The 22,565-nt window shown below is 39.5% G+C and overlaps 2 pseudogenes; one reads left to right on the top strand and one right to left on the bottom strand.

Annotated features, from left to right (window-relative positions):
• Window positions 1-442: 442 nt before the first annotated feature.
• On the bottom strand, window positions 443-2,078 carry LOC143389440 (TNF receptor-associated factor 4-like; annotated as a pseudogene).
• Window positions 2,079-5,652: 3,574 nt separating this feature from the next.
• Window positions 5,653-22,079, top strand: LOC143410577 (transcription factor JunD-like; annotated as a pseudogene).
• Window positions 22,080-22,565: the final 486 nt, after the last annotated feature.

The following is a 22,565-nucleotide window of genomic DNA, read 5'->3' as shown; positions in this document are numbered from 1 at the left end:
GTGCTAAGGAAATAAATAACCAGAAGGGACACAGCTGGGAAAAGAAAAATCAATCTCAAGACACATTTTTTTAACTACCTCTCCCTTTCCAAACAACCTCCCCCTATGGCTCTTGGGACATAGCACCCGAGCAGGTACCTCAGTCCAGGTAGAATGTGGCCAGCACCAAGGCATACCTGCCTTGCCCAGGAGGGTAGATAGGCCCTGGGATCATTTGTTTCTATCCCTTGATAACCCAAAGACCTTCTCCCCGAAGGGGCCAGGGCTGAAGCACCAATTGGAGGCACCTGAGGTTGGTAGTGGTAGGGGGTGAAGAGGGTAACAACCCAGGCAGCATAAGCAGTTGAAAGGGGGTCCAGCCCCCTCTCCAGGTTTAACCAGTGCTTGATAAATCATGTCCCATCCATACGCCCTTCTCTCCTTGAGTCTGCCAGTCCTGCACTCAGCTGAGGATCTTTTGGGTCAGTTCAACAGAGGCACGGATGAAGATTGCATCACGTCGCACATAGTTTCCCTTTCAGATATCCTAGTGGGAGATGAACTTGGGGTATCCAAAGCCCAGATAACTCTCATCCAAGGAGCCTTGCCAAGTGCCTGGCTTTTGGAAATTTTTCCAGTTTGGGTCAGGGTGGAAAGTCCAAATGACATGCTGTGGCTTATCAAGCCCTGGGTAGCTCTGATCTAGCAGGGAGAAAGTGACACGATGGGCAAAGGGCCCCTCAAGGAGATTGTCAAAGATGCCTGGTAGAACACGAATGTACAGAGAGAGATGTGTGCCCTCATCATTGCCATTAAAATTGAGGAATGCAGACACCTATAGCTTGTAAAGATACTTGCATGTATAGAAAGCTGGACTGAAGCACTCAAGGATAGGCTTGGCTTTGGCCTCTTGTAGCCTCTGCCCATATTTGCCATTCATCCAGATGAGTATCACTGCCTACTGATAGTTCCTCCAGTTCTCGATGCAGGTTCTGTGATTCCTGCCACTGCCGACTCACTAGGGCACACATCATAGCTAGATGTGGCTTCACACTCTCCTAGACATTCCACACCATTGCCAGCTTACGGCACTTTTGACAAAGCCCCAGGCAAAAAGGGAAGGGAGGACTGTTACAAAAAGAGGAAGTCTCAGAGGTAGCAGGCGCCCAACTCTGCATGAGGAAGACAGGGTGCTAGGAAGAATCTGCAGCCGAACAGCAGAGGGAAGGACCTCAAAGAACTAAACTTCCAGAAAACCTAGCCTTCATCTAGGACTTCATGGGCTAAGGAGGGGTTGACTTGAAGAAGGGGCATCTCACCCTGTGCTAGCAACCAGAGTCTTTGGTTGGGCATAGTACCAAGACAGTGCTTCTGCTGTCCCTCAGATGATTTGGCATATCCTCCGGAGCCACAGTGCCCATGCCACACTGGTTAGGGCAGGGCATAGGCAGCCCTGGGCACTGGTACTGGTGACTCTGAATGGTGTCAAAGACAAATTCCTTTGTGCAGTAGGTACAAGGCTGGGTGCGTTTGGGGCACTCAGAAGTGGCATGCTGGGCCAGTAGTCACCACATCATGTGGGCACCACACTAGTTCTCACAGTACACTCTCTCTTGGGGGTACATACCCTCATGACTATCATAGACTTCCCCACTAAAGTCACAGCCACAGAACTCTCACTTGAGGTGCCCCTTGGGACAGTTGTGTTACAAGTGTGCAGGCAGATGACGGCGACTCAGCTTGGCAGAACAGCAATTGGGCCGGGGAACTACATTGAAGCTGCAGGTACTCAGGTGTCTCTGTCAATGATGAAGTGGCCCACTCCAGTGGCAGCCCTCCTCACTGTGGATGCTGTGGATAGGCAGGCCTAGCACCTGGACCTCCAGCTCTGCGTCTGGGTATATCTTGGAATAGTCCAGGGGAACTTGGTCCTCAGGACATTTGAAGAATTCTTCATTGAGGAACTCCTGCAGGCAGGTGTTGCATAAGTGGTGGCCACATGTAGAAACCTGCATGGGATCGCACAAGGGTTACCTGCACAGCAGGCACAGTAGCTGCTGCTTGAGCTTTTCCAGGAACTTGTTTTCCAAGCCAGGCATGGTGGGAGAGTGGCAAGCATGGGCAAGTGGGGCTGGGCAAGCAGCAGCCCCACAGCCTGCAGGGTGGCATCAACTGGCAGCTCCGCCCAAAGCTACTAAGTGTTTTAAATATGCTTTATATTTGAAAATATACATACACTACAAATCTCTCTTCATTTAAAAAATGACTGCATACTACATTATTTTACAGATATAAAAACAGAATTATTAAAGAGTATTTGGACTATTTCTAATTCATAAGAAAATTCTATAATAAATATTCTTTACATTATAGTATATATCTTATGAGAAAATGAAGCAGAAGCCTTTGTTTCAATAGTGTCATCTTCATCAATCTCAGCCTATCCTCTTACCAGGGATGTATGTGGATTCATCCAAAACACATTTTTCTCACTTCAGTTATCAAGTCCCTCTAATATCCTCCAGGTGCCATTCCAATATTATTACCAAATTATGTCTGAATTATGTAATGGTATCTGTGCTCCCACTTTACATAGGCTTTCTAATAGATTCAGAATTAATATATATTATCAAAATAGTTCTTGATATAATCTCATATTGAGGTTTTATGTGGTAGTGTGTTACTTTGATTCCATCTTTCTCTTCTTGATTAAGCAGTAGGAACATATTGAAAACTCTATAATTTTCAGTGAATTGAAATGGAAGGATTGCACAAAAGTAAAGAATTGCAACCTTCTCAAAAATGCATCTTAATGTAGTAGGTGTGCACATAGATTTATTTTTTAGTGCTGTCTTTTGAAAAACATTTATTACAAGAACTAATGCCTTTAATAAATTATCTAATATGATACTGAAAATCATGCCCTCTTATGATTTTTTAAATTTGTGTTTTTAATCTTTTATTGAGTTAAAGTGTTACCTTTATGCTAAATCTGATCATTCTGTATGACATATAAGGAGCCACATTACATATATTCTAGAGCTGTTGTGTATGAAACAACAACAAGTATCAAATATGAATGGGTTTCTGAAATAAAAAGTCCTCAGTAGAAATGCTGGCCATTATGTTTTAATTATGCAATCCCTCATATATGTGATTTAATAGATTTAAATCTTTTCTTTTAATAATGGCTACATATGTTTTTGCTTCAAATTGTTTTCATAATGTTAAAATATTATAGCAATATGTGTAGAAAGCTCTTTGGCAGTATTTTAGGCCTGTCTTTGAATCCCCAATGTAGCTGTCCACCTTGCATACATGTTATTATTATGACCAGAAAAAATATCTTACGTGACCAAAGTCCAGCTATTGAATATCAGTAGAAATTTATTATTATTGTCTTCTCCTCAATCATCTGGTAATAAAGGTGGTAATTAAAGTCACAGTTCAGATAGACTCAAAGTCATTTCATTGTAAGGTTATTAATTAAAGAACAAGAATTGGCCCAAGCCTAAAAGATGAACTTCCATAAAATCCCAATATTCATCTGCTTGAAGGAAGCAATGTATTTCTTCAGTAAAAAAACCACACATAAAATTGATACAGAAAATTTGATGTTAATCTGATAGAATATTTTCTATACAAGGCATGTTGTGTTTTAAGTCAAGTGTCTGAAATAGTAGGTGTGTACTTTAAATTGTTTCAAGCCACAAATTAAAAAATACCAGGCATCAGGGCTAAGATTGTGGTTCAGTGGTGTAGTGTTTGCCCAGCACATGTGAGAAACTGTGTTCAATCCTCAACACCATATAAAAAAATAAGAAAATAAAGTGTAAACAAGTTTTGAAAAAAAAATAGCAGTCATCAGAAAACTATGTGAATGAGGCTAAATCGTTCCATGACTCTTTAGACCTTTTAGATATAAAAGACAGGATAGTAAGAAAAACCAAAATAGTAAAACATTAATGAACACAGGATATGATTTTAAAATCTGAGATGATGTAGATATTTGGTTAAAACATCAAAGAGTTGATTTCTGTTTATTTTAATTTTTAACTGGAATCTACTATTTGTACTTGGATATGAGACCCATTATTTTAACTCAACATGTGTATATAGTGTGTAATTATCAGATCAGGGTAATTTTCATCTAATTAAAATTATTATTCTTTGTTTGAAACCTGCAAATTTCTGGCTATTTTGATTTGTTTAAGAAGTTATTATAGAATGTAATCACCTTATTCTGCCATAAAACCTAAGAGTAACTTTCTGGTCTTAACTGATTTTGGCACTCCTTACACACAATCAATATCTTTCTCATTCTTATCATAAATCTGGGAAGCATTTCCGTTTCAGTTTCTGTGTAATCAACTTTTTAGGTTTAACACATAAATGCCACATGCAGTATTTGTGGGAAAATAAATGTCATTACTAGGAAAAAAATATTATCCTCAATTAATATTTTGGGAAATTGGCATAATTCTTTGCATTCACTTATTTAGTGTTTTGAACTTGTCTATAATAATAAATCTGTAAAAAGAATAAAAATATATAAATCAAATATCCATGTGTTCAAGATTTTATGGGTCACATTTGGTCAATGGGAGTAATTTTTGTGACATCTATTTTTATAAAAATGGCATATGCTAATTCTTAAAAAATTATTTATAATAAGTGAAAATATTATATATATATATATATATATATATATATATATATATATATATATGTTTTTTGATTGTAAGTTTAAATAGATCCATGTTACCAAAGAATAAATAACTTTAAAAATTGTATTAGAGTTGGCTCAGTGGCACAGGCCTTTCATTCCAGTGGATATGGAGGCTGAGGCAGGAGTATTGAGAGTTCAAAGGCAGCCTCATTAACTTAGTGAGTTCCTGAGAAACAATTTAACCCTTTATCAAAATAATGAAAAAAAAAAGAAAGAAAGAAAAGAGGACTCACACACAGTGGCACACACCTGCAATCCCAGTAGCTCATGAGGCTGAGGCAGAAGGATCAAGAGTCCAAAGTCAGTCTCAACAATGGTGATGAACTAAGAAAATTAGTGAGACTCTAAATAAAATACAAAATAAGGCTGGTAATATTGCTCAGTGGTGGAGTATCCAAGAGTTCAATCCCAGAAGGGCCAAATCAAATAAATAAATAAAAGGTGTTAGAGATGAGGCTGGGCCTGTGGTTCACACAGTGGTAGCACAATTGAATTGCATGGCATGTGTGAGGCACTGGGTTTGATTCTCAGAACCACATATAAATAAACAAAATAAAGATCTATCAACAAAGAAAAAATATTTTAAAAACTGGTGATGTATCTCAGTGGGTAACCACCCAAATGCACTCACCCTGTACCCCTTCTCTATATGGGATGACGACCCTAACACATATGAAAGAACAATATCTCAGCCTGGTCATCACCTATCCAGCATTTCTCCTTTAACAGCCCATGAGGACCCATTCCTCACTTGATGCCCATTCTTTCATGCCACCGTGTGACTATGCACTGAGCCTGCACTAAGTCACCCGAGCACAACTGGTTGTTAAGATCCAGGTTCAGGTCTCACTAATTCATTTCACTGTGACCTTATATTTTATAAAATGGGTTTCTAATAATTCAAAATGACAGGTTTAGGGCTGAAAGTTCAGTTCAGTAGTAAAATGAGTGTTTCCCATGTGACTGGCTCTGGGTTGCACTGCCACGTGACCAGCGTGAGCTTCATGAGAGAAGATTTGGTGCATAAGAAATTGCTAGTGAGTTTTAAATTAAAGAGACTCTCATTACCTTTAGCACAGCTCCAAGACGGCTTCTCCTAGTTCCCGCCTCCAGCCACCAAATGGGGTGGCGAGGTTTACAGAAGAGACTAGCTAGAGAGGGAGAGCATGCCAGGGAGTGAACCTTTATTGGGGAACAAAAAATTCAAGGGGACACCAGAGCAGGAAGACGCGCCAGCCACCCAGCCACACCGGAGCAGGAAAACGTCAGGCGCCCAGCCACACGGGAGGAGGAAGACGACAGGAGCGGAAGTCTGGCCCCGCCCTGAGTGCTAGTCTGGAGGAAGCCCATCAACCCTTAAAATCCATCAAAGGGGGTGTGGCTACCAGCACGGTTCTGCGGCTGATCCACGTACCCGGTTTCCAACTCCCCCACCCTTAGCCGCGATAACTCAAAATATTTTCCACAAGCTTTTGGGGGTTGTAGCTATCAACGCAAAACAACAACTGTACAGGCACCTGGTTTCTACCTCAGAGACTAGAGTAGGGAAGATACAGGTGGAAGCTCATTTCCTTTCACACTGGCTATACCCACCACCCTGAATACAGAGGCTCAAGCTAGGAATAGACAATGCCACCTACTGGAAGCAAGGAAAACAGTGTTCTGAGAGTCTTTTTTCCCCCTCTCTCTTTCTCTTTTCTTCTCTCTCTTCCACAACTAAAGCATATGTGAAACCAAGAACTGTGCATGAACAACTGAATTACCAAAGTAATATAATATAGAGGAATTTGCATAAACCACACCTCCCCCCCATTTTTTCTTTATTTCTATCTTACTTCCCTTTCTATTATTTCTCTTTTCTTCCTTGTTATTTTTTTCTTTTTTTTTAATTCGTATTCTCTCTATCCCACTTTCAACCTCCTAACTTTTGCTATCTATACATAGGGTTACTATCTAAATAGGAGGTTGAGTCTATACATTCTTCCATAAATTACCAGTCTAGTGGTTAGAGTTCTCCAAAGGTGCCAAGTTAGTTTAACCTCATACCCTCACTCCTTTCCCTCTAAGTATAACATCCTTCTTTTGAAATTAAGTTTTCTATATGCCACCAGATATGGTACGCCTTTTATGAAACTAAGGAATATATTCTTAAGTAATAATTAAAACCAATATCTATAGTCTTAGAATCTAACTATAAATGTATTAATAATGAAAACTTGTGCTTAGATAATGTACTGTTGATATTGGGATCTGTTAACATTGTCTTTCTTCGCAAAAGAGGGATTTTGGAGCTATACAAGAACAATACAAATATATAAGGGGAAAAACATTTGCACAACAGTTTCACAAAGCTAGAAAGAATCATGAGCAGTATGAAAAGACAAGGAAAGAAAGGACCACAAACAATACAGGTCAATTCAACATTAGATGAGGTAATATCTGCAGCTGATGGAATGTCAGACAAAGAGTTCAGGATATACATGCTTCAGATGATCTGGAGTTTCAAGGAAGACATTATTCATCAAATTCAGACAATGAAAAATCACTTTGACAATGAATTACATAAACAAATCCAAGAAGCAAAAGATCAACTCTATAGGGAGATAGAGGAAATAAAAAACAAACAAACAGATATCCTAGAAATGCAAGAAACAATAAACCAAATTAAAAACTCAAATGAGAGTATTACCAGCAGAGTAGAACACTTGGAAGATAGAACTTCAGACAACGAAGACAAAGTTTTTCTACTTGAAAAGAACATAGACAGCTCAGCAAGAATGTTAAGAAATCATGAGCAGAACATCCAAGAATTATGGGATAACATCAAGAAACCAAACCTAAGAGTTATTGGGATACAAGAGGGTACAGAGGTCTAAATCAAGGGAATAAGCAATCTATTCAATGAAATAATACTAGAAAATTTCCCAGACTTAAAGAATGAAAAAGAAATCCAAATACTAGAAGCCTACAGGACACCGAATATACAAAATCATAAGAGATCCACAACAAGACACATAATAATGAAGATGCCCAACATGTAGAATAAGGAGAGAATCTTAAAAGCCACAAGAGAGAAGAAGCAGATTACATTTAGGGGTAAACCAATCAGGATAACTGCTGATCTTTCAACACAGACTCTGAAAGCTAGAAGATCCTGGAACAACATATTTCAAACGCTGAAAGAAAAAGGGTTCCAACCAAGAATCATGTATCCAGAGAAATTAAGCTTCAGGATTGAAGATGAAATAAAAATCTTCCACGATAAACAAAAGTTAAAAGAATTTGCAGCTAGAAAACCAACTCTTCAAAACATCCTTGGCAAAACATTATAGGAAGAGGAAATGAAAAATAACAATGAAAACCAACAGTGGGAGGTAGTACAGTAAAGGAAAAACTAAGCATAGAGGAAAAACAAATCATGTTAAGTATCGTACATAACCAAATATGGCTGGAAATACAAACCATATTTCAATAGTAACCCTAAATGTTAATGGCTTAAATGCACCAATCATCAAAAGACATAGGCTAGTAGAATGGATTAAAAAAAAAAGATCCAACAATATGCTGCTTACAGGAGACTCATCTGATAGGAAAAGACATAAACAGACTGAAGGTTAAAGGTTGGGAAAAATCATATCACTCATACGGACCCCAGAAGCAAGCAGGGGTGTCCATACTTGTATCAAATAAAATAGACTTCAAGCCAAAGTTAATCAAAAGGGATAAACAAGGACATTACATACTGCTCAAGGGAACCTACACCAACAAGACTTGACGATCATTAATGTATATGCCCCAAACAATGGTGCAGCTACGTTCATCAAACAAACTTTCTCAAGTTCAAGAGTCTAATAGACCACAACACAATAATCATGGGAGATTTTAACACACCTCTTTCACCAATGGACAGATCTTCCAAACAAAAGTTGAATAAAGAAACAATAGAGCTCAATAATACAATTAATAACTTAGACTTAATTGATATGTACAGAATATACCACACAACATCAAGCGGATACACTTTCTTCTCAGCAGCACATGGATCCTTCTCAAAAATAGACCATATATTATGTCACAGGGCAAATCTTAGCAATTACAAAGGAGTTGAGATACTATCATGCATTTTATCTGATCATAATGGAATGAAATTGGAAATCAATAATAAAATGAGAAAGGAAAAACCCTACATAACATGGAGATTAAACAATATGCTACTGAATGAAAAAAGGTTACAGAAGACATCAAAGAGGAAACTAAAAAATTCTTAGAGGTAAACGAAAACTCAGACACAACATATCGAAATCTTTGGGACACTATGAAAGCAGTACTAAGAGGAAAATTCATTTTATGGAGTTCATTCCTTAAAAGAAGTAAAAGCCAACAAATAGATGACCTCATACTACACCTCGAAGTCTTAGAAAAAGAAGAACAAATCAGCAGCAAATACAGTAGACGGCAAGAAATAATTAAAATTAGAGCTGAAATCAATGAAATTGAAACAAAAGAAACAATCAAAAAAATTGACAAAACTAAAAGTTGGTTCCTTGAAAAAATAAATAAGATTGATAGACCACTAGCCACACTAACAAAGAGAAGAAGAGAGAGAACCCAAATTACTAGCTTACGGGATGAAAAAGGCAACATCACAACAGACAATTCAGAAATACAGAAGATAATTAGAAATTATTTTGAAACCCTATACTCTAATAAAATAGAAGATAGTGAAGGCATCGATAAATTCCTTGAGACATATGAACTACCCAGATTGAGTCATGAAGATATAAACAACCTAAACAGACCAATATCAAGTGAGGAAATAGAAGAAGCCATCAAAAGACTACCAACCAAGAAAAGCCCAGGACCAGATGGATATACAGCGGAGTTTTACAAGAACTTTAAAGAAGAACTAATACCAATACTCCGTAACCTATTTCAGGAGATAGAAAAAGAGGGAGAACTTCGAAATTCATTCTATGAGGCTAATATCACCCTGATTCCCAAACCAGAGAAGGACACCTCAAAGAAAGAAAACTACAGACCAATATCCCTAATGAATTTAGATGCAAAAATCCTCAATAAAATTCTAGCAAATCGTATACAAAAACATATCTAAAAGATCGTGCACCATGATCAAGTAGGATTCATCACTGGGATGCAAGGCCGGTTCAATATACAGAAATCAATAAACGTTATTCACCACATCAATAAACTTAAAGATAAGAACCATATGATCATCTCGATGGACGCAGAAAAAGCATTCAACAAAGTATCATCCCTTTATGTTCAAAACATTAGAAAAACTAGGGATAACAGGAACTTACCTCAAAATTGTAAAAGCTATATATGCTAAGCCTCAGGCTAGCATCATTCTAAATGGAAAAAAAACTGAAGGCATTCCCTCTAAAATCTGGAACAAGACAGGGATGCCCTCTCTCGCCACTTCTATTCAATATAGTTCTCGAAATACTGGCCAGAGCAATTAGACAGAGAAAAAAAAATTAAAGGCATTAAGATAGGAAAAGAAGAACTTAAATTATCATTATTTGCGGATGATATGATCCTATACCTAGAAGACACAAAAGGGTCTACAAAGAAACTACTAGAGCTAATAAATGAATTCAGCAAAGTGGCAGGATATAAAATCAACACGCATAAATCAAAGGCATTCCTGTGTATCAGCGACAAATCTTCTGAACTGGAAATGAGGAAAACCACCCCATTCACAATATCCTCAAAAAAAAAAATAAAATACTTGGGAATCAACCTAACAAAAGAGGTGAAATGAAAACTACAGAACCCTAAAGAGAGAAATAGAAGAAGATCTTAGAAGATGGAAAAATATACCCTCTTCATGGATAGGCAGAACTAACATCATCAAAATGGCGATATTACCAAAAGTTCTCTATAGGTTCAATGCAATGCCAATCAAAATCCCAAAAGCATTTCTTGTAGAAATAGATAAAACAATCATGAAATTCACATGGAAAAATAAAAGACCCAGAATAGCAAAAGCAATTCTAAGCAGGAAATGTGAATCAGGAGGTGTAGCAATACCAGATTTCAAACTGTACTACAAAGCAATAGTAACAAAAACAGTATGGTACTGGTACCAAAACAGGCGGGTGGACCAATGGTATAGAATAGAGGACACAGAAACCAATCCACAAAATTACAACTATCTTATATTTGATAAAGGGACTAAAAGCATGCAATGGAGGAAGGATAGCATCTTCAACAAATGGTGCTGAGAAAACTGGAAATCCATATGCAACAAAATGAAACTGAATCCCCTCCTCTCGCCATGCAAAAAAGTTAACTCAAAATGGATCAAGGACCTTGATATCAAATCAGAGACTATGCGTCTGATAGAAGAAAAGGTTGGCTCCGATCTACATATTGTGGGGTCGGGCTCCAAATTTCTTAATAGGACACCCATAGCACAGGAGTTAATAACAAGAATCAACAAATGGGACTTACTTAAACTAAAAAGTTTTTTCTCAGCAAGAGAAACAATAAGAGAGGTAAACAGGGAGCCTACATCATGGGAACAAATTTTTACTCCTCACACTTCAGATAGAGCTCTAATATCCAGAGTATACAAAGAACTCAAAAAATTAAACAATAAGAAAACAAATAACCCAATCAACAAATGTACCAAAGACCTGAACAGACACTTCTCTGAGGAGGACATACAATCAATCAACAAGTACATGAAAAAATGCTCACCATCTCTAGCAGTCAGAAAAATGCAAATCAAAACCACCCTAAGATACCATCTCACTTCAGTAAGATTGGCAGCAATTATGAAGTCAAATAACAACAAATGCTGGGAAGGATGTGGGGAAAAGGGTACTCTTGTTCATTGCTGGTGGGACTGCAAATTGGTGCGGGCAATATGGAAAGCAGTATGGAGATTCCTGGGAAAGCTGGGAATGGAACCACCATTTGACCCAGCTATTGCCCTTCTCGGACTATTCCCTGAAGACCTTAAAAGAGCATACTACAGGGATACTGCCACATCAATGTTCATAGCAGCACAATTCGCAATAGCTAGACTATGGAACCAACACTGATGCCACTCAATAGATGAATGGATAAAAAAAAATATGGCGTTTATACACAATGGAGTACTACGCAGCACTAAGAAATGACAAAATCATGGAATTTGCAGGGAAATGGATGGCACTAGAGCAGATGCTAAGTGAAGCTAGCCAATCCCTAAAAAACAAATGCCAAATGTCTTCTTTGATATAATGAGAGCAACTAAGAACAGAACAGGAAGGAAGAGCAGGAGGAAAATATTAACATTTAACAGAGTCATGAGGTGGGAGGGAAAGGGAGAGAAAAGGAAAATTCCATGGAAATGGAAGGAGACCCTCATTGTTATACAAAATTACATATAAGAGGTTGTGAGGGGAATGGGAAAAAATAAGGAGAGAAATGAATTACAGTAGATGGGGTAGAGAGAGAAGATGGTAGGGGAGGGGAGGGGGATAGTAGAGGATAGGAAAGGTAGCAGAATACAACAGTTACTATTATGGTATTATGTAAAAATGTGGATGTGTAACCAATGTAATTCTGCAATATCTGTAATGTTTTGAATAACCAATAAAATAAAATAAAATAAAAAGAATTCAAGGGGAAATACCATCCAATGAAGGATAAGGGGGGCAGCATCCCAAGTTCAGGGCTGGCAATTGGGTCTTCAGGTCAGTTGCCAGGCACGGCTCAGCACGGAAAAGCCCTCGGATCTGGGAAAGGGTGGGGAAGGCTTTTTAACACAGGCTGTTTAAGCACCTCTCACCCAGGCAGGGAGGTAACTCAAATGAAGTGTAAGGATGGCCTTCCAGGATCCAACTCCAGCATGAAAAAAAAAGAAAAGCCAGGAAGGCCTGGTGGCACATGCCTATAATCCCAGTGACTATAGAGGCTGAGGCAGGAGGCTCAGAAGTCTAAGGACAGCTTAAGCAATGTAGTGAGGCCCTAAAAATCTTAGAAAGATGCTGTCTCTAAACTATAAAAAGGGTTGGGGATGGTTGTTCAGTGCTTAAGCAATCTTAGATTTAGTCCCCACAACCAAAAAACAGAACCAAACCCAAACTAAAAGTGAAAATCAAACTGTATTCCCCAATATTCTTTGCAGGTAGGGGTCTCTATGATTCTGTGCTGGCCAAGGAGATATCAGTGGAAGCCACTGGGCCTCTAGGTCTTTGCTTTTTACTTTTTTCCTTTCCCCTGATTGCTGTATTGAATAGAATGCAGAATGAAAAACAGAAAGGGTTCTCGGACATGATGGCATAGCTGGGTATCCATAGCAGCCCAGAATACCAACCACTGGGCTTTTTTGATTTTCAAGTAAAAGGAAATCTTTTTAAGTATATTTTGGGTATACTTTTCTAGTAGTGGAAAAGGAGATGCATTGATTTTTCTTTCTTTCTTTCTTTCTTTTTTTTTTTTTTTTTTTTTTTTTTTACTTTCTGTTCACTGTCCTCAGGTACAGAAATAATATAGGCCAAGAAAACCAGCCATTTTTGTCAACAATTATCAATCAGGTCTCTGGGGATAGAAAAAAACCTTGACTTTATCTAATCTCAGCCCTTGAGGCAGAGTTAGGCCTGAGTCATCTCCAGGATCTCTCACCTGCCCTAGAATATTCTCAGAGAGTGAGTATCTTTTCTCTTGATGCCAACACTCAAGTCCAGAATCTCAGGGCTCCCATGGCTCCCCTGAGAACTGTTCCACCACAGGCTAACACTGATTCCAATCTCAATTTCTGCACTGATGGACCATTGGGAAAGTGATTTTAAGCAAGCCTTATTGTTCCCATTTTTGAAGTGGGTCTTCTCCAAAAAAGACTTGAATTAAATGAACACAGAAGGAAGAAGCCAGGGTCCAAGGACTGAAGATGAACCCTGCCTCCAGAGAAACCCAGGATTTGAAAAAAAAATTTCAATCAAAGTGAGGTGGCAGGTAAAGTATAGACCTTGACATAAAACAATAGCCTGACAGCAAGATGTCAGGTGTGGGAATGGACATATGTGTGAGAGACTGACTTTTCACAGCCTCCACTATAGGTGAAAATGAATGCTAAAATTGCAATATATAACATAAGAAAAAGGAACCACAATTTTCTTTTCTTTACTTGTTTTTTGTACAAGGGTTAGAACCTAGAGGCACATACCACTGAGCCTCATCCTCAGATTTTTTTAATCTTATTTTTAAACTTTTGAGACACATTGTTAATCACAATATTAGTGTATTCTTGTATCAAACAACCACTTTGGTCACAAAATAAATATGTCATGTTAGCAACTACTTCTCTTTTACTGATTTTGTTTTTTTTCCTTAAATTCAAGTGAAAATGGTTTATATTCATATTTAATAACTTTTTTATAATTTTAGCCATTATTTTAATTTCATTTTTTTATTTTTATGTGATGTTGATGATATAACTCAGTACCTCGTATGCACTAGGCAAGCACTCTCCCAGTGAGCCACACACCCAGGTCTCTGGGGATTTAACCCCATTATAATCAAATTCTTTTCATTCTTTCTACCCACCCTTTCTTTTTTATTTACCCTCTAATCTATGTGACTAAAAAGGCCTGAGAAATGATACTACCTAATGTTAATTCTGGTGTTTGGGGCACTGGATTTTGGCAAGATTCCCACCATTTGGCCAGTTTTTCAGTTTTTCTACTGTATATTTTGAATTCTTTATAGGAGCCTTTAGCATTGTTGTAGAACAATGCAAACAGTTTCCCAAAATATGGCACTATTTTTGAAAGATTTGTGGACAATGAATGACATGATGAGAAAAGCACCTGGCATGGTGTGGTTGTGTGATTCTGAGAAGGCACAATTTTCATTGTGAGGTCACAAATGGTGTTCTTACCTATAATGTCCTTCCATTTGTTCTTTAGCATACTTCAACTCATCCTTCAATACCTACTTTAATGTGAAGAATTTATACTCTCAGCCAATACCTATAGCCAGCCAACCAGACCTCTTCTCTGAAGACTAAGAATCTGAGCAGCAACAAAACAACAGCAGAAAGGCTCCCAGTGTGCTCATATAGCAGTGGGGTCCAGGAAAGACTATAAAGGGGTTTGGGGCACTGAGATCACCTGGCAAAACCCAGCTCCTGGTTTTACTGAATTTTGCCATCAGGTTCCCTTGACCTCCCCAGTATCTTCTAGAGCATTTTTTTAAAAGCACCCAGTTCAGTTTCTTCAGCTTAAAACCCAAGTCCCCAACTGCTGCCTATCTCTACAGCATTGAGTCAGGCTGTCAGAATAATCAATATTTATACATAAGTCTGTATAAAGAGGCTTTTTTTCTGAGACTCAACCTTGAGAAAGATGGCCATGATCAGACACTTATGCTTCCACATTCTGAGATGACTCAGGCTGGCTGAAGAAGAGATCATAGATGACTCTTGTTTGCCAAGTAGCTGTGCCCATCCTGTGCTGAAAGAGTAAGAGAAGGTGTTAAAGACCACAGAGCTAAAGACAGAAGGCCATGTCCTTTGCAAACATGCTTATTAAATTCTGGCTGGGCTCTTTCACATATAGGGCATGGACCTTGCTAGTTGCTTGCCAGTGCCTCTTCTGCATCCATAATACACAGATAGTGTTGAAAACGTGCTCATGTTTATGCAAATAATGTATTATCATCAGCTGAATTTTGTAAATGGTGATACTCTGACTTAGGTTAGCAGAGATTTCAAGGTCAAACATTAAAGATGTGGGATTCAAAGGTGACCAGAGTCCAAAGGTAATTGTCCCTTAGACTCAGTGATGTCACAACCATGGCCATTTAGGCAAGATCCCATTTTTTCATTTCAGATAGGGTTTTCAAGGAGCAGTATAGAGGCCAGGTTACACAGGGAGGCTGCCCTACGAGTGAACTTGATGGAAAAGCATGGCTAATTAAAAAGAGCAGAGCCATTTTCTATGTTAGTGGATTTTGGTGGAATTGGGCCAAGGCAGACTGAAAATATTCCAGAGCTAGAGGGAAAAACCTGCAATCCAAGAGTGTTAAATATGTCAGTGGAGGCTGAGCCATATGGACAGAATGCAGAGGATCAAGTGGATAGAGTGGGCGTTGCTCTGCATAAGAGAGCAAGATGTTGGGTGGAGCCCATTGAAATAAAGTGGAGAGGACCTAGTTGGCCTTGAATGTTGGGCAGAGCTGGTGAGACAGAGTCAGGCTGAGTGAGGGGAGCCCAACCAATAAGAACAGTGGGTGGGGAGGAGACAAGGGAAGCATGAGGGAAGTAGCACCCAATCCAGCACTCCTTAGGTGAGCACAGCCTAGGAACCAGGAGGCGAAGTGGTGCAGGAGCACAGGGCATGGTGGGTGTGTCCACAGGAGGCAAATGGAGTTAGGTGAGGCATCATGAAATTCTGTCAGGAGACACTGTGGACCCAGTGGGGAAGCAGGATCTTTGGGCTCTGAGATAGAAATGTGACCTCAGGGTCTGTTTCATTGGGGGTCTCAGTTTTCCCTCTTACACACTGAGGCAATGGAGGGAGGCTGAAGATGCCACAGCACAGCCTTTCTTGGTTCTTCCCTCTCATGGGATTCTGTGCACTTTCCATATTTCAGGTTGACTGGGTCCATGGGTTTTCTAGAAGAGGTCCTGGGGATATCACCTGAGACACTTTGTCTTTAGGTAACAAAATTTTACTGGCATGTTCACAGAGATGTCTCTTAGTGCCTGCTGTGTACATACTAAGACCTGGAGGTCCAGAGAGGGTAAGCCTGTGATGCAGCCATAACTTGCTGGAGCCTAGTTTTGATAGCACAGCCCACTTCACTTACTCACTGAATCACAGGAAGTGTTTGCTAGTACCTAGACAGTGGAAAAAAATATAGATGGGGTAGGAGGCCTTAACCCTTTCCAAGGACGACTTTGGGGAACTCCTGAAATCTATAAAGTAGAACATGATGCGATGCCTGCCTCTCAGGCTGGTCCAGCTTCATGATTCTCTGAAAGGCAGTTTGGCATGGATGGGGCAGGGGATCTATTTTGACAGTATTATCATTTAGTTTTTTTTTTTCTTTTAAACATTTATTTTTTAGTTGTAGGTGGAGACAATACATTTATTTTATTTTTATGTGATGGTGAGGCTTGAACCCAATGTCTCATGTATAATAGGGGAACACTCTACATCTGTGAAAAACAACAGCCTTTGTTTAGTTTTATATATGGAAACATAACCCCTTGCATTTTAAAATAAAACTATAGTACCATGCTCTGTTAAAGGCAAAGAGGACACAGATATGTTCAAAACAGCAAAGAATCTCTGCTCTCATTATTGTGGAGGCTACTATTACCCTGGTCTGAAGCAAGAATTCAGGCACTAAAGGGACATGGAGTACTGACACCCTTTAAGCATCTGATCTAATGTTAACATCCATGGCAATGTTTTACTTTCTCAATTATTCTAAAACACACCCCTCACCAAGTCACTTAGCTGCCCCAATCCTTTTCTACCTGTGAGATAAAAGCCTCCTTAAAGATCCCTCCCTTGCTGACTTCTCCCCACGCCTCTCTGAGGTTTCAAGAATTCTTATCTCATCCCTACTTGTGCTTACTGTTCTGCTTACTGTGGGTACTTTCCCATTGTTAGAAGTGCTAACTCCTAATTAAACACTAGAAGGCGCCAGAACTCTACATTTGACTTTTTTTTTTTTAGCATCCACCAGAGTATCTGCCTACTTATTGGCTGGCTTGCTTAAGAAACATTTTAGAAAGCCCTTCAGTACTTGTTTTAGAAGCAGGTTTCTAAATTTTTTTTTCATACGAATATTCATTAATTGTATGTATGATATTAATCATCCAGCTATGAAAGGGAGTAGTACACTAACTATCCAGTGTATGTGTGTGTGTGTGTGTGTGTGTGTGTGTGCATGAGTGTCTGTGTGTATGTGTGTGTGTATATATATATATATATATGTATGTATATATATAAACATATATATATATGTTTATATATATAAACTTATATTGTTTTTCAAAATTTATTCAGAAGTAGGATAAGGGTTTCAATTCAGTGATGGCCTCTTTCTACACCTGTTGTTTCTGGGATGTTTCAGGAGTCCTTACTAATATTGCAGGTATTTCTTTTCTCTTTTCTATTCTTTTATTATATTTATAAGCCATTAAATATAATAAATATATCTCAGAGATGCCAAGTGTTATCTTACCTGTAGTTGTCCACTGAGGATCTCTAGGCCTAAGTAAATATTCAGTGCTTTTTGGCAAAAGCAGCTTTTAAGTCCCTCAATATGAGGAGGATTTGTGCCTATTTAGCAGAACTTGTCCCTATGGATATGATTATCAATAGAATATGTATTATATGACATGATCGCATGACTTGGTAACAGGAATAAAAGTGGTTTAACCTGATTTATTTATTTATAATTATATATTTTATAAACATTTAATGTACATATAATTATATAATTATTAAGCAATAATTTTGAATACATGTATCTGTCTTTCACACATATATGTTTATAATATTGTCTTTAGGATAATTAGGTTTGGGGATGGATTGGTGTGAGTGTAATGGTGAAAAGATCAAGGACAATTTCTGAACTTTTGACTTGAGCACTGTAGGGTAGTTGCTGATACCCAATCCTGTATGGAGCAGAAAAACCACATGAGGCAGGGAAAAGAGTGCTAGTCTCAAAGAAGGCTTTTGTGTTGATGTTTGTGATTTCTCTTTGATTTCCACATGAACATATCTGAAAGTGACAGGAGAGGACTGGAAAAAAATGAATATTTGGAAGGCAGGGGAATGTGCAAAATACTGAAATGAGACTGAGCATGACCCTGGGTGTGGGTGAAAATTTAGAGTACAGGGAGCATTTCTCAGAACTTGGAACACACCTATTTTTAGCAATGGAGATGAAAATTATATGAAGGAGACAGAGAATGAGGGCATCCAGATAAGGAGATAGAAAACCAGGGAAATGTAATGACATGGATTTCTGGAAGAGATGATTTTAAAAAGAAAGGCAGAACCTCTTGTTCTAAAAACCACTAGTTATCAGCAGACACAACATCTTTGGTGGTATGTGGTGCTGAGGATCGAACCCGGGCCGCACGCATGCCAGGCAAGCACGCTACCGCTTGAGCCACGTCCCCAGCCCCCAGGTTTATTTTTAAATTTATCTTACCAGATCCTAGAATCATCATTCTCCAGGGAAATATACACATTTTTACTGTTATTATTAGGGAAACTTGTGTAATTTGTCAGGACCAATGTTCATGATGTGGTCAAATGCACTATACTGCAGGTTATATTTATATGCTGTGTTTATACCTGTGGTCCACTGCTTTCTTGGAATTTACTTATGAAAAATAAGTAGTAAGGTAAAATCAATAAAAATTATGATAGCAACTGCAGAATATTCAATCAAGGACAGGTCCACCTTGAGCAGTAATCCTGACTGTGTAGGAAGAGCATCATGGTGCTAGACCTCCTTTCCCTGCCTTCTGCATCCTCCTCTCTCTCCATCATCCTTTCCTCCCTCAGTCCCTTATATCCTCCCTTCCTCCCTTGCACAATAGTAAGAACACTAAGTAGAATACATATACTCTGAAAACATATAAGTGAACATTATACTATTGTGAAGTGTAAGTACAGAATTTTGCTACAAATATCTAGAAGTTATTTATTTTATGCAATTAAAATTTTAGATCCATTGAAGAGCAGCACCCCATTTCACCCTAACCACATTTCTTTGCAAACAACATGCTTCTCTCTCTCTCTCTCTCTCTCTCTCTCTCTCTATATATATATATATATATATATATATATATATATATATATATATATATATATATCTTTAGACACATTGTCTCATTCAATTGCTTAGGGCCTGGCTAACTTGATGAGGCTGGTTTTTAACTTGTGTTCTTCCCACCTCAGCTTCTCAAACCACTGGTATTCAAGGTATGTCCCACTGTACCCAGCTCACTTAATGGGTTTTCATAGAGATCATTGTGTGTTTCAGATTTTATACTGTTCTCAGGTCATGTGTAAATAATTTCTCTCATTCCAACAGTTGAATCTTTTCCCTGTTCATGCTTTACTGTGCTGTGTAGAAGCTTTTGGTTTAATGGAATTATAATTGTCTGCTTATGTGTCTTCCCTGACCTTTTACTGTCATAACCAAAGGACCATTTCCTAAAGCAATGTTGTAAAGTATTTCTTTTGTGTTTTCTTTGTATATTTTGCTCACAAATTAATGCTCTTCTTCCTTTTTTTTCTATTTTAGATTGAAAAAATAGCAACTTCATCTGCTTGTGTTGTATAGCAGGATATTTCAAATTTCAACATATGGATTTCCAGTTTTCCCAGCACAAATTGTTCATATTTTTTTTTCTCCAATTTATGTTATGGTCATCTTTGTCTAGTATGGATTGGTATATATGTCTTTTGATATGGAGTTTCCTTTTTCTTTCTTTCTTTTTTAAATTATTTCTTTGTAGTATAGTTTAAGGTCTAGTATTGTGATGTCTATTGATTCAATCATTTTGTTGAGAGTTGCTTGTTGACAATGACTATTGTGGCTCTCCTATTTTTTTAAATGAATTTCACGATTGCTTTTTCTAGTTTTATGAAGAATGTCATTGGACTTTTAAAAGGAATTGCACTGAATCTGTATAAGTATTTTGTTAGTATTGCCATTTTGACTATGATCATTCTTCCTAACAAGAGCATGGGAGATCTTCAATTTCTATCTTTAGTGTTCTGTGGTTTTCATTGTAGAGGCATTTTTAATTCTTTTTTAGATTGATTCCCAAGTATTTTATTTTATTCTTTCTTTTTCTTTTTTGAGGCTATTATTAATGGGGTGGTTTTCCTAACATTTATTACACTGAATTCATTGCTTGAGTATAGAAATTCATTTGGTTTAAGGGTGTTTATTTTATATTCTGCTATTTTGCTGAATTTATTAGTCAAGATAGTTTTCAAGTGAAATTTTTTGGATTTTCTAAATATAGAATCATGTCATTTGTAAATAGTGATACTTTGATTTCCTATGTTTCTATTCATTTATCTCTTCATTTATTTATTAAAGATAAATGAATAGAAACATAGGTTTTGGATAGAGCTTCAAGGATGATGTTGAATTGAAGTGGCAAAAAAAGGCATTCTTTGCCTTTTTTTTTTTTTTTTTGAATTTTAGAGGGAATGCTTTAATTTTTTCTCCCTTAAGAATAATGTTTCCGAGGAGCCGCCACAGAAGGCCCAGGCGCAGTGGCCACTGCCTGTGTGGGCACAGGGCTGAATGGGCAGGGGAGGGGAGCTAGCCCCCAGGGAGGCCATGGACAGTCCTCCCCCACCAGGCGCAATGGCGATGCGGAGGCTGGAAACACCCTTCTAAGGTGTTGAGGAACTGAGCAGCCTGGGCAATGGCGTCAGTGGCAGCAGCAGCAACTTTGTGTACCTGGCCCGCTTGTCCCTGGGGCGCCCCACACAGCGTCGCAGGCAGAGTGGTGAAGAATGACAGCTGACGCTGAGCTTGAGCAAACAAGTGGTGGTGGCGCCACCTCTGGCCCCCCTGCGCAGACTGCACCCCCAGCAGTCTCCGGGCAGCCTGCTCTCCAGCCAGACCTGGGGCTGGTCCAACCACGCTGACCAACCATCCAGACCAATGGGCTGGTCACAACCACGCTGAGGAGCACACAGTTCTTCTACCCAAGATGGTGGCCAGGGAGGAGCAGGAGTTCACCGAGGACTTTGTCAAGGCCCTGGAGGATTTGAACAAGCAGCATCAGCTTGGCTGGGTGCAGCTTGGCTGGGTGCAGCCTGGCTGCTGTTGCGGCCTCGCAGGAGGACCCTCTGGCACAGCATCGGGGGTCACCCTCCCAGCGGGCACCGGTCTTCCTAAACCTGAGCCACTTCAAGGATGGCACTGGGGGTGCTGGGGATGCTGCAACTGTCGCCTTCTCCTCCTAGCCTGTTCCCTTCCCACCGCCGCTGCCTGCCAGTGGTGTACTGGGGCCGCTGTGCCTAGCTGTGCTCAAGGACAGCCACAGATGGTGTCTGACTTGCCAAGCTTCGGCAAGAGCCTGCTGTTGCCATTCGACATGGACATGCAGGAGCGCATAAAGGCTGAGTCTAAGCAGCTGCTAAAAAGTGTCGCAGCCTCCAAGTGCCCCAAGTGCAAGCTGGAGCATCTCTCACCTGGAAGGGAAAGTGAAGAGCTCAAGGGCCAGAACACGGAGCTGGCGTCCACCAGGAGCCTGCTGCCTAAGCAGGTGGCACAGATCAAGCAGAATGTCCTCAGCCATGTAAACAGCAGCCGCCAGCTGCTACCCCAGCACTAGGTGCCCTGGTACTGAGCCCAAGCACAGGATGCATCCGCGGCCCATCTCCTGTTGAGGGGCGGGCTTGCACGGGGCGGGGATTGAGCTCCCAGGAGTTGGTAGGGTGCGGCCCTGGCGACCCCCTCCAAGAGGGTGCCCAGGACTTGAAGAGGACGCCTTGGACTTGACAAGCTGGACCCCCTGCTCCTGTGGGGTTGGGGGCGAGTGCATGACCCCCTTGCACTGCCTCTGTTCCCGGCGCTGCCACCAGGTGTCACACAAACCCACGGCCCAGCCACCCCTTCTATACCGGAAGGGGCTCTGTGAGGCGCATCCTCCAGCCTGCCTTTTCTTTTACTTTTTTTTTTTTTTTTTTGCCTTTGGAAGAGAGAAGAACAGAGTTTTCTATTCTTCTGTATTTATGTTTCTACTCGGGAACAAACTGTTGAGTGTGCCTGTGTTTCTTTGTGTTGGCTTTTTTAAAAGAAATGGAAACAAGAAAAAAAAATCATGCCTTTCCCT

The sequence above is a fragment of the Callospermophilus lateralis genome, chromosome 11 (genome assembly GCF_048772815.1).
Source record: "Callospermophilus lateralis isolate mCalLat2 chromosome 11, mCalLat2.hap1, whole genome shotgun sequence".
Lineage (NCBI taxonomy): Eukaryota > Metazoa > Chordata > Mammalia > Rodentia > Sciuridae > Callospermophilus > Callospermophilus lateralis.
This window is presented reverse-complemented; position numbering and strand designations above follow the sequence as displayed.